The sequence below is a fragment of the Chlamydotis macqueenii genome, chromosome 1 (genome assembly GCF_036417535.1).
Source record: "Chlamydotis macqueenii isolate bChlMac1 chromosome 1, bChlMac1.mat, whole genome shotgun sequence".
NCBI classification, from domain to species: Eukaryota; Metazoa; Chordata; class Aves; order Otidiformes; family Otididae; genus Chlamydotis; species Chlamydotis macqueenii.
In genome coordinates, this window is record NC_141556.1 from 200316278 (window position 1) to 200329089 (window position 12812).

Consider the following 12812-nt stretch of genomic DNA (forward strand, 5'->3'; position numbering starts at 1 on the left):
CTCGAGGAAAAAAAGAAACTGAAAATTGTTCATTGTGTAAGTCTGGTGTTTTCAGTGCCAGGAATCACTCCCTATTGTCTGGGGCAGAGGAAGTTGTCACATCTGTATAGCTAGGGTACAAGATAGAAAAAAATCTTTGATAAATGTCAAAGCTGCACAAAAGGCTTGACCCAGGAGTCACCCTCCAGGATTTCAGCTTTGTTTTCCAGTAATTACTGTCATTCTCAAGATAATTTGCACTGACTCATGAAACAAAAGCAGAACAGAGATAAGGAAAGTACCATGACTTGGGTTTTCAATTTGTATACAAAAGACTAGAGTCACATAGCCATAGCTTTCTCGTGATTCAGTGTGGAGACTGCTAGCACAGCCACCTGCAGACGCACCTCCTCCACTCAGGTTCCCAGCGACAGCTCTGTGCTCCTGCACAGAAACCAGGCAATAAATTTCCTTATTCACCTGAGCTGCCTGGCCTTCCATCTCAGCTCAGATCACAGACCAGTTTGAGTCCTCTGAATATCAGATTTCTACTCTCAGCAAAAACTCGTTTAAGGACAACTTCTTTTAAATTAAACTTTGATTTTATGTTAGGGGAGCAGAGTACTGCTCTGTTATCAGAGTTTACAGGCAGGTGAAGCCACACACAGTGTTAAGGGGTTGCCAAATCCTGCAGCCCAACAGACACAAGTCTGCCACACCTTCATACCCCCAGGTCCAGCCAGCAGCGAGGCTGAAACAGTGTTCCAAGAAGGCACATGTGCACAGAGCACACATACACACCACATATGTACATCATATGTATATGATGAGCAACCTGATCTGGTTGTAGATGTCCCTGCTCCTTGCCAGGGTGGTTGGACTAGATGACCTTTAAAGGTGCCTTCCTACCCAAACTGTTCTATGATTCTATCATACATACATGTATGTCATATATACATATACATCTAGCAGGCCACAAGGATCAACACACACAGACAACACAGCACTCCAAAAAACACAATCATCACCAACAGCCCCATCTTGTCCTCCCGTCCGGCAGTTTGGGCTGCAGGTCCCTTAGCGGGGAACACAATCACACAAGGCAAATCCCTCCAGCAGCTGGGCTCAGATGCTCAGTTCACTCGGTAGCTGCCCCAGGATCCCAGACTCCTGAATTGCTGGCACCTGGATATATGAGCTCTTGAGGCTGCAGCCCTGCTCCAACTGTTGATGGGGACATCTCTCTAGTGCAGACACACACACAGACACGCAGGTGGGTCTTGTTTGATCCCCAGATCCCACAGACCTTGACTCTCTGGTCCCTCCAGCAGCCAACTTGATCTCTCGAGTCACAGCATCACAGACAGAGTGGCCTCTGAATGCTGGACCCACCCCAGGGGCTGTCACTGAGACCCCACACATCTCTGCACACAAGACAGAGCCCTTGGCCTGGGAAAATGGCTAGAAATGGGGTTTAGTGAGAGGCCAGGACAGACTGTGCTGGTCACACAGAGGACACAACCAGGCAGGTTCACTGACCAGCCTCTGCTCGCACTCAGCTGGCCCCTTTCGTCCCCTTATCCCACTGTTTTTCCACATGCTCCTCCTCAAATTACCTTGATCCTCCCTTTCCCCATCCTTCTTGGAACATTCTATAATCGAATCATAGAATGGTTAGAGTTGGAAGGGACCTTCAAAGGTCATCTAGTCCAACCCCCCTGCAAGGAGCAGGGACATCCCTGACTAGATCAGGTTGCTCAGAGCCTGTGCAATCCAGAAATGTCCTTCCTCTACCCCTATAGTGGCCCCCACATCCCTGGTGGTGACCACGCCTCAGTCTGTGGGGCGATGGGGACCCTTTGGCTCACAGTGACAGGGTGCCCCAGCGCTTGGGCTGATGCTCCCCAGGGTAGTCTGGGGAGGCAAGCTGGGGCTCGTGTCTGACACTGGGTCCTTGAGGGTCTCCCTGTACTTTTATGCTGGGGTGCTTCATGATGGGGGATGAGCCATTGGGGGGCCGGTTGCTCTCCTATGATGTCCCAGGAGCAGCCACTTGGGATCTTATCGGGTTCCTCCCTCACTGATCTCGAGGGCTTTGCTGTGCATAGGGACCATCTTCTTATGACAGAACATAATACAAAAAAATATTAAATTATTTGCTTAAAGCTATACATTACAGGTCAATTCCTTCACTGAAAGCTTTCTGCTCTTTAGGTGTTTTGGAAAACTTACTTTATTTTTAGTTAACAACATCTTGATTGACAAAATCTACATTTGAAAATACTCATCTGAAGAAAGTAGTTTAAGCTTATTTCCTAAAATGTGCTCTCGTGTTTAACTGGTTTTCTTTGTAAAAATTCTACTCCAGAGGAACTGTATTTCCTGTGATATCTAGAGTGTTTCTACGTACAAGACCAATAACTTTACCTATGCATGAGCACTTTAAAATGCCAAACTAACTGTTTGGGAACAAGTTGGCAAAAGCTAATCTATTCTGATCTAGCTGAACTCCTAAGTAAACCATATTTTTTAATTCTATTAAGCTAATTTTAATATGAAGTTATCTTTTTATAATAATAAAATAGAACAAGGAACTGCTAGTAAAATAGTAATTTAGTTTCAGAAAAAGCTTTATTACAATGATCCAATGAAGAAAGCTTTTTATTTAAACTGAAATGCTGTACTCCAAGGCTTATATCATAGTACATAATGACACCAGACAGAAATAAAACACACCTTAGCCTTGCAAAGAAAAATGATTAAAATGTGTGAATTGGTCATATAAAAAGTGTTAGGCTCCCTATGGCCCGAGGAACTTAAGTTGCTTTGCTGAACAGCTAGGCTGTTTTTAGAAACTAAGATACATTATTTATAATGTAAAGAATAAATTTGAAAAGTTACTGATCCAAGACATATATAAGTCACAGATGAGAAATCACAATTTGATAAGGCAGTAGGACTTTAAAAAACACTTAGTCTTAGGAGTTTGTTTAGCTAATGAAATGTCCATAGCGCAGGTATAAAAAATTACACTACTTTCAAATATTTAATCTCTTTTTATTTTTCTCCTTTTCAGGGGTTATCATAGAATCATAGAAAAGTTTGGGTTGGAAGGGATCATGTAGTCTAATCCTCCCACAAGGAGCAGGGACATCTCAAACTAGATCAGGTTGCTCAGAGCCCCATCCAACCTTGGGTTTTGTTTGGTTTTTTTAGTTGGAAATTCTTTCACACTATGCTTTGATCATGGAATCATAGAATTATTTAGGTTGGAAAAGCCTTTTAAGACCATTGAGTCCAATCCTAAACCTAACACTGCCTAGTCCACCACTAAGCCATGTCCCTAAGCACTACATCTACACGCCTTTTAAATACCTCCAGAGATGGGATGGTGACCCAATCACTTCCCTGGGCAGCCTGTTCTAATGCTTGACAATCCTTTTGGTGAAGAAATTTTTCCAAATATCCAATCTAAACCACCCCTGACTCAGCTTGAGGCCATTTCCTCTTGTCCTATCACTTGTTACTTGGGCACTTGGCCTTGTTGAACCTTGTACAATTGGCCTTGGCCCATCGATCCAGCCTGTCCAGATCCCTCTGTGGATTCTTCCTATTCTCAAGTAGATCAACACTCCCACCCAACTTGATGTTGTCTGTAGACTTACAGAGGATGCACCTGATCCCCTTGTTCAGGTTGATAAAGACATTAAACAGAACTGGCCTCAGTACTGAGCCCTGGGGAACACTGCTTGTGACTGCCCACCAACTGGATTTAACTCTGTTCACTATGACTTTTTGGGGCCCAGTCAGGCAGCCAGTTTTTAACCCAGCAACGTGTACACCTATCCAAGCCATGAGTAGCCAGTTTCTCCAGGAGGATCCTGTAGGAAACAATGTCAGAGGCTTTACTAAAGTCTAGGTAGACAACATCCACAGCCTTTCCCTCATCCACTAAGTGTGTCACCTTGTCATAGGAGACCAGGTTAGTCAAGCAGGACCTGCCTTTCATAAACTCATGATGATTGAGCCTAATCACCCGATTGTCCTGTATGTGCTGTGTGATGGCACTCAGGATGATCTGCTCTATAACCTTCCCCAGCACTGAGGTCAGACTGACAGGCCCGGAGTTCCCCAGATCCTGCTTCTGGCCCTTCTTGTAGATAGGCCTCACATTTGCTAACCTCCAGACAACAAGGACCTCCCCAGTTAACCAGGACTGCTGATAAATGGTGGAAAGTGGCTTGGTGAGCACTTCTGCCAGCTCCATCAATACCCTTGAGTGGGTCTCATGTGGGGCCCATAGACTTGTGTGTATCTAAGCGGTGCAGCAGGTCAGTAACCACTTCCCCCTGGGTTATGGGGACTTCATTCTGCTCCCTGTCCCTGTATTCCAGCTCAGGGGGCTGGATATTCAGAGAACAACTGGTTCTACTAGCATAAAGGCAACCAGAGAGTTTGATGCCTCTTTTGTTTATATAAATAGCAGCCCCATACCACTTAACATAGCTGAAAACCTTATTTCATTATTCTACTTCACAAAAGAATAAATGTATTGCTACTGGGTACAGTCAGGCCAGACTCACGTACATGCCTGGCTTTCGTGATCCCTTTCTGTGCCTCACACATGTCCAGTATGGCAATGTTACTTCTGTTTTCCTCCCACCATCACTCATGCCAGACATGGCTGCACGTGGGTTCCCAGCACAGGAGCGCAGCAGGAGCACGCTGTGACTGGGGCTGTGCGAAAGATGTCCTGGGCAGCAGCCTGCATCTGTCAGCCCTGCCCAGCGATGTGGCCTGGCTTCAGCTTCCCGAAAAGCTGACGAGCTGGGGGAATGCTCAGCTTGCTCACTCTTCACCAGTGAGTAATGACTGAGGTCATGCAGGGGGAATATCCTGAGTTACTTTCCCTTGTTTGTCATGAAGATGTGTATGTTCAGAGTGATTCCTATGAAGGATGTACACAACATATGCACTTGTATGTTGAGATGCTGTGTGTAATATCAGATTTGTTACAGTATAATTCAGTAGGAAACCATTCTCTGTCTTTAGATTCTCCCCACTTATTTTTGCCAAGACCAATTCCAAATCTCTCAGCAGGTTACATCTATCCATGTATGTGCTTTCAAGCACTATCATGTCTATGGTGTCTCATAAACATTTAAAGGCTTTATCCCGACGACATTCTCTAAAATAGAGAGGCACTGCTATCCTTATTTTCTAAATGAGGAAATGAGGCCTAGCTGACACAGGCCACTTAAGACATCCATGATGCAGCTGTAAAATGACCTAGGTCCTCTGAGTTCCAGCTGGTGCCTCAGGCCCTGCGAGCACTCACTGCACCAACACTACATTGTCTGTCCCTGTGAGGATACAGGGAACAGTCCAGAGCGAAAAATACTGCTATCAACACTTTAACTTACATCAGAGCAACAAGCAGAACAGAGATAATTTCCTTGAACAGTGCTCTTTTGGCAGAACCTGTACATGGCAAAACATCCACTCAGCTTGGCAAAACTTGCATTAAATCCACTCACAAATTTATTTTGAGTCTGTTGAATTTTTCTTGTTAAAGAACAAAACTCTTGCTTTTCCCATGGCTTGCCTGCTTTTTGAGCTGTCATTGCTCTGTTGCCACACAAGCTTTGAAGCATGGTCTCTGTGACCCCAGAATGGATTCAGTAAAGTTTTTAAATGCTTGCCTGAAGTCAGCGGGATAACTTGAGGTGCAAAGCTGGTCAAGGTGAGTGCCCTGAGGAGCTCTAGGTTTCAGGGCCACTCTTCAACATCCACTGAAATCGGCAGGAACCCATTCACCGACCGTGGTGGGATTTGGTTCAAGTTCATTTTCGCTTTAACTTGCAAAAGGCATGAAATACAAGCAGTAGTCTACAGGGGAAATAATTCAACCCTTTTTTGCTCAAGCCAGTCAGCTCAGAAGGTCCATGCTTGCAGCACACAGACATCCGTTAGCACGTGAAGCCATTCCTGTGCTAAGGGGGGAGACTGCGCTTTCTGAGAAGGGGTGAAAACCCATGAACCAGGAGTGAAGCTCAGGGGCTGCTGGCAGCTGCAGAGGCAGCAAAGGCACTGCAGGGTCTGGTGCACTGTGGTGGGGGTCTGTGCACCGAGCCGGGCTACAAGGAGGCTTAAAAGGCTTGAAATGATAAAGTGAGCTGTCATTTAAGAAGATGTATCATATCAATTATAGCACAGCAAAAAGTTTGGCCCAGACCAGCAAAATATAAGACAAAGTAAAAGAAGGAAAACGCATATCTGCTTCAAAGGAATATGAGTGATCAACTCAAGGCAGCTGCCACTTTACATCTCGCAGACTCATACTAATCCATCAGAAATTACCTCAGGTAACAGAGTTAACAAAATATCTTTCTCCTCGTCACATGCACATTTTGCTTTGCTCATATAAACGTGGGAGAAAAAAAAAGGAAAGCCTACCAAAGCTTTCATTTACTTAACCAAAAATAAAGATCTGCAATATGTATACCATGAAGTGATCACCTTTCAGTTGGTGTTAGCACACTTTCCCACGCTGCTCCACGCTGAGCCGGTCGCTCTGTGGCAGCACACGGAGGAGCAGCATGGCAGTTGCACGCGTCCATGGAGGGGAAGCTGCGGAGACAAGGGAAGCAGCACAGACAGCGTTAGTCACGCTGGGAGGCAGGCAGAGGAAACAGAGCAGGAACAGAAACAAACAAGCAAACCCAGCTCAAGGCTGAGCTACACCCTGAACAAAGGCCCAAATACAAAACAATTTATAGCGCTGTAAACAAGAAAGGAAAACATTCTGCACATGGAATGAGGAAGACAGCTGTGTCCATTGCCATGTTCTCACACCCTCCCGGACAGAGACATGCCCTCAGTGGCGTTTCACAAGCACGCACTGAATTCCACTGAGAGGGAGGCAGTTACTTCCCAGCCTGCATCAGGACCTGTGAAAACCTCGTGCCAGTGGACATGCATTGATGCTCTTGGCATACGTTTCAGCAATCATGCCAAGCTGATTTGGGGCTCTTCATCCTCTAGATTTCCCATTCCAACTCACATGCTAAATGCTAAATGGAAAGAAGCAGACTTCATAGCACCCTGGGTAAACTGTGGGTTTCGGTGATGAGTCATTGGGGTTTGTAAGGCAACAGTTGTTTAGCTCAGAAGGAGTATAACAAAACTGTAGTCTGGACCACGAAAAAATGTTTTCCCCTCCAAAGAGATCACAAAGTATCACCTGAATCCCAGCGAAAAAGGGGCTGAAATGTGAAATTGTTTTGTCTCCAAGGCTCAGGATGTGGCCTTTCCATGTCTGAAGAATCCATGTAATATCTCACAATGAGATAAAAATATCTAAAGAATCTAAAACCACAGTTAGAGATGAAAAGTCATGACTTAATATTTTGGCTACAAGATACTGCCCTAGGAATTGAGTATTTTAAAATTATATTCTTTCAAAGTACCTGTAACTCAGCACTGCCAGAGATTCACTAGCAGCCAGAACAGCCAGCAGACTTGATCCCAGTCATCGATTCCCACATTCAAGGCTTCTCACTCTCTGGGGTGATTGGAGGTTTCCCACTGACTTTACAGCAGCCAGGTGTCACCACAGACCATAGACAGTGCTGCTTTGCTGCAGAGCCCACCTCAGGTCCAAGAATAAAACAGTGACATTTTGAGTCATGCAATGTTCAGACCACCAACAAAGTTCTTTGCAGGACCTACTTGGCTGTTGTGTTTCAGTGTTTTTGAAAAAAAAAAAAAAAAGACATATTTTTCTTTCTACTCTATAAAAGTTTGTCTCAGTTCTGGGAAACCAGATCCCCGTACCATGGCAGGGATAGGTTTCAGGTCTCTCTGGAGACACATTGGACTGTTTAAGCACTATTTCAGTCCTCAAGCCCTCTGCCCAGCTACAGCCCAACTTTACAGTAGCCTAGAGCCTCTACTGACAGCAACACCCATCAGGTGCTTGTGTTCATGTGTGTGCAGTTGTTCCAACCCACCAACAAAGTGTCCCTGCTGAGCTGCTCAGTGACATGAGGCAACAATTGGTGGAGATATATACTCTGCTTTCTTTCTTTCTGGAAGGAAATATGGGAGCACAGGCATGAGAGAGCAAGACATGAATTATTCAAGTATGCCCCAGCAGAGATGATGTGAAAGGAGGGAGGGCACAGACCACATCTATGGGTCACATTGACAATAGCCTTTGAGATCCTTCATGGTAAAGTGTTGACCCAGATCAACCTCCAGCAGGAAAAGAGGATGCATTGACTGGGAATGCCATGTGCAGCTGCATATCCACTACTTTTAAATAGTAGGGATTCATGAAGGGTCTTCTCCTATTAGCCATATCATGTTTAACTCACTTTTATCTGAAAATTCGCTCCTTACATGCCTATATGTCTCCTTGCATTGCATAGAGGAGTCCACATGCTGTGCTGAAGGCAGAGGGTGTTCCTGACTGGCAGTAATAGCTGGTCACTGCAGCAGCTAAGGTCCTGATGTCCTGATGGATCCTGTCAGAGGAAATGCACTAGAAATGATTATAATTTAACCCAAAATGCACAAAAATCAAGAAAAAACAGCTAAGTGTCAGAAGTGCAAGAGCCTATACTTCAGTGCTGATGATTGTAAGAATATTTTGCATTAATTTGGAGGGGAAGGAAGAGAAAAAAAAAAAGAGAAAAGTAGACTGAATCACAACTTCAAGTTTTAGTGTGATTTCTCTTGTACTGAGGTCTACCAGACTGTGAAAAGCCTCCCAAGGGAGGTGATGGCAGCTCCGTCCATGGTGTAATATAATTGCTGTATTTTGTGCCTTTGGTAAAGCTTGAGAACCTGTCTCTGAACTGTGTCCAATCCAGGATACGCCTTTCTAGAGAAAACAGAATGTTCAATAAAGCTGCCAGAATATTTACTTAATTTTTGCAGACTTAATGCCTTTGAGTTGAACGAGCATGCCATATGCTTGTAAGCCAAAGCATCCCTTTTATGTTTTGAACTAGAACTATTCCCTGGAGTATGGGCAAACTTGTAAAACACTGTCTTTATTTTCACCCCCACAGTTGTTTTATTCTTCCTCTCTCCAGCCCCTCATTTAATTAGGTGTTGGACCCCTAAGTAAATGTTTGCTGTGCTTGCTCTTTGTATGTGCGGGATCATGTCAGCCAATGCTCACCACTCAACTTCTGATTTGTACACTCCAAGGGGGACGAACCAAATAGTGCACAATGGTTGTTAATTTTGATGATACAAATATTGTAGTCAACATCTGGCACCTGCCTATTCACATATGCACACAGGAAAATTAAGTGAGAAACATTCAAAAGCCATCTACAGAGTCATTTCAGCAAACCTCTTGGGAGATTAAAGAATAACAGTGAGGATAATCATACCTGGATCTTACCAAGAGTATTTATCCATAGAGGTTTAAGTGTAGGTATCAATGTAGGTATCATTTTAAATGGAGAAACAAAGGCATAGACTATTCTGTGATGTGTAGGGGATGTGAAGAGGGTGTACTGTGGACCCTCGTGGAAAAGTTACTCATGTGAAAACAGATTTTATGTTTCGGATCTATTTTTCAGATCTTTTCCCAAAATTAGCAATTTTCACCAACTCTGGAAAGCTATAACCACAATAGCTTTACGATTCTCACTCAAGACAACACTGACTCACTAATTTTGAGTACCAACCACCTTGCAGGAGTCTGGGCTGATCAGATTCCAGGTGAATGTGGAAACTTGCTTCTGAACTGGTAGACCTGTCTCACCGCAGGCTGCCGTTGAGGGCTGGCTTGTCCCACATCCGCTCTTACACAGAAATCCTGAGGTCCTGATGATAGCTGCAAGCCTGGTGTGACTCCACTGCTGTGTGACCCCAACCATCTGGTGAACACAGGGAATCCACAACCATCATATCTTCTGTCAGGCACCCCATAGGTAAAGATGGCACGTTACCTGTAGCTGGATGCACTGCCAAATCTGAGGACCGTCAGCTGCTGTCAACACTCCCTTCACTTCATTATAAAACCTGAATTTAAATTCTGCTACTGGTACACAGTTTGCCTTGCTGCTGATACCTGGATGTGCTGTTGGTTGTGATGGAAACAGTGGTGAAAAAAACATTTGTGTCTTTGAATGGTGTGACAACACTCCTGCTTAGGGCTTGTGAAAGCTTTTATGATTCAAATCAGGAAAAGTCACTGAAGGGTACACCTGAGGACTGTGCAGCATGCCTGCAGTCCAGAAGATCTAGGAACTCATGTTATGACAAGAGTGCAAGCATGGAGACATTTGCAAATAGTTTTGAAAAATGTGTGGCTTGCAAGCATGAACGGTTCTACCTGGGTTAGGCTAATGCTCTTCTCAAAGCACAGTTTCTGAATTGAACTTTACTCTTCAGTGAATGAACACACCACACTTTGTTTTCAAACATACTGCATACTCTGGCCTAACGTTGTTCTCTATGTTAAGCCCAGGATCTACCTCAAACTCAGCATTGTTTTTTTTCAATTAAATCTCCTACATAATTAGTTTAGACTGGTCAGAGTTAAGTACTGAGCAGTCCCAGTATAGTGCAAACTCTGCAAACTGCCTTTCTGTTTACCTGCCTGGCTCTCCCTGGAATGTGTCCTTGTGTAACTATGGGTGGGATCATTTCTACAAACAATATAGCAAATCAACAAAGCCTGTTCTGTCCATGCTTGTATTTTGATGACAAATGATAATACCTCTTTGACTAGCAAGCTTCTGGAATACTTTCTGTTGCTAAAGCTGGGACTTAGGTAATTTCATACATCTTGAGTTGAGTGTCTACTTGAAGATGGTTGTCTGAGCTCCTCTGTAGTCAGTGGAAAAAGATAAGTGCATCCAGAGAGCAGTTTGTGGTCTTTTGAATGGTCCTCCCTTTCTGTCTCTACAGTGACTCCAAAGGAAACTGAGATTACCTGAAACAAGATGCTTTGGACACCTGGAGCTAGGTGAGATAACTCCTACCCACCCAATTGACTGCCAACACACTTTGTTCACACCTGCCCTGTTCTTTGCTTGTTAACAGATCTAGGCCAAGAAAGCTCCTTACATTTCCCAGCTTGTTTTTCTTTTTCAGAACAAAGCCTTAAAACTTCAGATATTTCTGAACAACAGGAGGGCTTGTGGTTCCTGTGCCATGTTTTGTTCACTGCCCCACAACCACCCATGCTGAAGCTTGAGTGGGGCAGGATTCTGCCCACCCTGGGCAGATTTTTGAAGGTGTTCCAGTTAATTTCTGGAGGATGAGGGAGAAAATTAATTTCTTTCACCATTAACATTTTGAATCTTGACCTCTATCCCCTGACTTCTAGTTGGATTAATCCACAGGTGAAAGCAGTTGACCACACTATGCCAAGAGCACAGCTCTTCACGGATGAAGTTCAGTTCCACCTTGGGAAAATCTTTCATTGTGTTTTATAGTTCCTCCCCAGGCAGTTTCTTCCTTGCTGCCATTAGAGGTCCAGATTCTGCTTACATATATGGAGGTAAGGCATGACTATCTATGACCTGAGCAGACTACCTTGACCTTCTCTCTGTTTATATGTAAAGTAAACACAAATATGACCAGAACCAAACAGCAAAAACAAATAGGAGAATCAGACATTGTTTCTTTTGGTATCTTTTAGTACTTGGGAGAGTTTTTTATTCTTTTTTCCTAATTAACACTACAGGATCAGGCTACAATTTTACTGCATCAGATCTTCTTCTCTTACCACTCCACTGCATTTCTTTGTCTTTACTCAGAGACTTACACAAAAGTAATAAATTATTTTCTCTCTGTCAACTGCAGCAGCTCAGGACAATTGATTTAATCACAGCTCCTGTTTCTTAGTGTGTTACTCTGGCTCTACACCAGCAGTCCTGTGCTGGTGACTTAGACAAAAGTTTTCTACATCCCTGACTTGTTTTGATTTTTGAGTTAATTTAGTATTCAATGCACACTTATGACAAAGACAAATACTCGGTTGTGCTCATTGTCAGCTGTTATGTTATTAATTTGAAGCAATATATTTTGTGTGCACAAACTATTATCTTTACCTGTTTTTGTTTACTGTTACATATACCCCTTAACCGAACTCTGAATGTTTTTCTCCATATTTTACATCACTGCCATTTCATGTTCTTCTACACATCTGTTCTTTTCCTAGGTAAATAAAATTCCAAGCACTAGATGTGCCCATTTCAGTGGAAGCAGAATCTCTGCTGATGCACTTGTTTCGAGTGCCCCATCTTAGCTCCATAAAACACATCCAGTTAATTACATGCAGTATAAATTCCCTCAACACTGATTATCTTGAAAAAAAGGCCTTCAGAGCTGGCAATGCCTTATAATGTAAGCGGTAACTACATGACATTTTTAAAAGCTGTCCAGATGCCAGAAACATCCAGATGCTGGAGAAACTGTTTCAATGGAGAGAATGAAACTCATCTGGGAGGAATGGGAAGTGATCAGGAGGACACGTTAAAAAGACAAGCAAAATGGAAGAAAGTGCAGATGACTGCAAATGGATAGGTCCAGCAGCAGCATGCAGAAATGGCCTTGCATCTCTCTGACAGCCACATGAGCTGGAAGAGCAGTGAGCAAAGATAAACTAAAAATTAAGATTCAGCTATGTCGTAGTTTAGCCCTGCTCAGGGTCAAGCTATGGTCCTCATGAATGGTCCTCTTATGGTGATCTGCCTCCACTACCCACACTCTGGCTCTGCTGGAGGGGACAGCAGTAGCTGCAGTGTTGTCCCCCTCCATCCCCTCGGTTTGGTGCATTGCTGTGCTGTCGCACAGCGCCC